This window comes from Hylobates moloch, unplaced genomic scaffold (assembly GCF_009828535.3).
Source record: "Hylobates moloch isolate HMO894 unplaced genomic scaffold, HMol_V3 SCAFFOLD_7, whole genome shotgun sequence".
In the NCBI taxonomy this organism is placed as follows: domain Eukaryota; kingdom Metazoa; phylum Chordata; class Mammalia; order Primates; family Hylobatidae; genus Hylobates; species Hylobates moloch.
In genome coordinates, this window is record NW_026652282.1 from 20,443,876 (window position 1) to 20,447,515 (window position 3,640).

Consider the following 3,640-nt stretch of genomic DNA (forward strand, 5'->3'; position numbering starts at 1 on the left):
ATCCTAGAATATCCCAAGGTCCCTCTTCATACCTTGAGAGAGCAAGTGTACTAGTCAGCTTTGCTGCGAAACAATCTCAGAAATGCCAGCAAATTGAAAAAAAAAAAAAACATTATTTCTTGCTCATATCATGTGTTGACCCCTGCAGGTCTGCTGTTGTAGTTCCATATGTGTTTTCATTCTGGGATCTAGATTGAGGGAGAAGCTCCTATTTGGAACATGACATTTTAATGGCAGACAAGACAAGAAAGAGAAATGGTGGAAGTCTGTGATGTTCAAAGATGACATACATCACACCCACTCACATTCCATTGGCTAAATTATATTACACATAAAGCCCAAAAGTCAGCGTAGTGGTATTGTAAACTCCACCTTCAAGGAGGCAAAACAATTCACATGGCAACAAGCAAGGACATATAAATTTCTCATCACTAAGGGAGCTAGTATTTCAGAACAATAATAAATCCTCCAGAACAATGTACTTCTCTCCTTTCCCCTTCTAATCCCCATGTGTGACAAAGGAAAACCGAACATGTCATGTTCCCTAGGTAGGAAAGAGGCCAAGGTAATGGCTAATATGAGTTGTGGCCTGGTTAGTTTCCTCTGGGTTCTGGTCCAATACTTAATTTGAGCCATTATCTTGCAAATTGACTGAGGCCTTTAAAGTATAACTAGAACAGAGAAGTCGATCCATGTACTAAAAAAATACCTAGAGACATATAAGGAAGACAATAATAATCACCAAGAAATCAAGTAAATTGCACAAACTACCCCAAAAGGGGTTAACATAGGTCTTCTTTCTAAGGGCACTAATGAATTTTTATAAACCAAGCATAAATAGCACTAATGAAACTTAAAGAGAAAGGGGATTTTTAAGGTATATCTTGAAAGGACTCATTTTCTGTTCTGCTCTCCTGTGGAAGTTTACATAAGTAAATGTTATAATCATTTCCTCAAGATCAAATTATCAGAGATTATGCATTCCAGTGTTTCTTCCTTAATTCAAAAATAGTTCGGAAACCCAGTCATGAAGATTAGAAACAACTAAGTCCTATGAATGCCTATGACTCCCTGAGAACGCTTAAAAAATGAAAAATGAGTTATTCATAAGTGAACATTATTTTAAATTTTTCAACTAGTATGAATCATTCCAAACCAAATTACACTGGAAATGTCCTATCCATATTAAATCCTAAATTATGCACTTAAATGGCTAACTAATAATTTATTCTTTGAAAGAACATGAACAAGACTCCAATCAATTTTCATGAGACAGGCCAAGCAAATATGAAACTACTGCCAAGTCCCAAGTGTTCCATCTTAGCAACTTTACAAAAAAAAAAACATTGAATGGAAAACTACACCATTTTTAAAATAGCTATTAATAAAATGAAGTGTGTGTGTGTGTGTGTGTGTGTGTGTGTGTGTGTGATCTCATCAAAGAATGCATGATTGTACTTGAGAAATGGAGTTCCAACAGACCAGGGTCACCACGAGGACTTATGGTAAGTCTTCTTGCTCTAAACACTTTTGTGCAGTACACAAGCACACATCTCTCATGTAATGGCCCTAAAGTCTTGGGCAAACTCCATCTTATTCATCAAAGAGAAATATAATTATTCAACACTTATTTCATTCCCAAGTGGACACTTACCTCAGTGGTCACTACCTTAAAGAGAAATCTGAGAAGAGCCAAAGTGGCACTTCACCTTGCTGTGGCCCAAGGATGACTTTTGTTGATTATACAACCCGCTGCTCTCATTTAATTGCGACATCAGGAGGGCTGAGGTGTGAAGGAAATCCCCCTAACATCCTGAAAAAGGTCACACTACCCATCACCTAAGCTCTGAGTAGAACACAAAACAGTTTCTATTTCCAGACAAGGTAACTGACTTGGCTCTTGATAGTGATCCCTGGAGCAAAGGTATTGCTTAAAGAAACGCCCAACTATTTTGCTCATGAGGAAAGGAGAAAAGAGTCCTCCTAAAGAACAGTTTAGACTTAGAATGTTTAAATTAAAGGACCAATAAGAGTTATTCAATCAGACCCTTTCATTTGACATATAATAAAAGAAATTCAAAGCATTTTGATGACTCTCCCAAAATCACCTAGTTATTTTTTTTATTTTTTTGGAGACAGAGTCTTGCTCTGTCACCCAGGCTAGAGTGCAGTGGTGCGATACCTAGCTAATTTTTGACTAAACTTAGATTTGAACCCACGTCTCACTACTCAGAGATGATTGTTCCTTCTGCTACAATTATGAAATCTTGGTTTCAGCACTGAATTCTCAACAAGGGAGAATAGCCAGGATATTAGTGACTAATATTCAATGATGGGGCAAAAAAGGACCCCCTAGAGTGACAGAAATATGCTATAACTGATTGGGATTTTGATCATACAAGTGTATGTATTTGCCTGTATACTCATCAAACTGTATACTTAAGATCTGTACATTTCATCATAAATCATACACTATTTTGATATTAAATTAAAATACATAATGAAGATAATTTGTGAGATGCCAAGATTCCTGGAAAGATACAACCCTCCTAGCCTAAATCAGGAAGGATTAGATACCCTGAAAAGACCAATAACAAGCAGCAAGATTGAAATGGTAATTTAAAAATTACCAACAAAAAAAGTCCAGAACCAGACAGATTCACAGCAGAATTCTACCAGACATTCAAAGAATTGGTACCAATCCTATTGACATTATTCCACCAGATAGAGAAAGAGGGAACCCTCCCTAAATCATTCTATGAAGCCAGTATAACTCTAATACCAAAACCAGGAAGAGAAATAACCAAAAAAGAAAACTACAGACTGATATCCCTGATGAGCATAGATGCTAAAATCCTTAACAAAATACTAGCTAACCGAATCCAACAACATATCAAAAAGATAATCCACCATAGTCAAGTGGGTTTCATACCAGGGATGCAGGGATGGTTTAACATATGCAAGTCAATAAATGTGATACACCATGTAAACAGAATTAAAAACAAAAATCACATGATCATCTCAATAGATGCAGAAAAAGCATTCAACAAAACCCAGCATCCCTTTATGATTAAAACTCTCAGCAAAATCAACACACAAGGAACATACCTCAATGTAATAAAAGCCATCTATGAAAAACCCACAGCCAACATAATAGTGAACGGGGAAAAGTTGAAAGCATTCCCTCTGAGAACTGGAATAAGACAAGGATGCCCACTCTCACCACTCCTCTTCAACAGTACTGGAAGTCCTAGCCAGAGAAATCAGACAAGAGAAAGAAAGGACATCCAAATCAGTAAAGAAGAAGTCAAACTGTCACTGTTTGCTGACGATATGATCATTTACCTCAAAAACCTAAAGACTCCTCCAGAAAGCTCCTAGAACTGATAAAAAGAATTCAGCAAAGTCTCTGGATGCAAGATTAACGTACACAAATCTTCTATACACCAACAGCGACCGAGCAGAGAATCAAATCAAGAACTCAACCCCTTTTACAATAGCTGCAAAAGTAAAATAAAATAAAATAAAATACTTAGGAATATACCTAACCAAGGAGGTGAAAGACCTCTAAAACAAAAACTACAAAACACTGCTGAAAGAAATCATAGATGACACAAACAAATGGAAACACATCCCATGC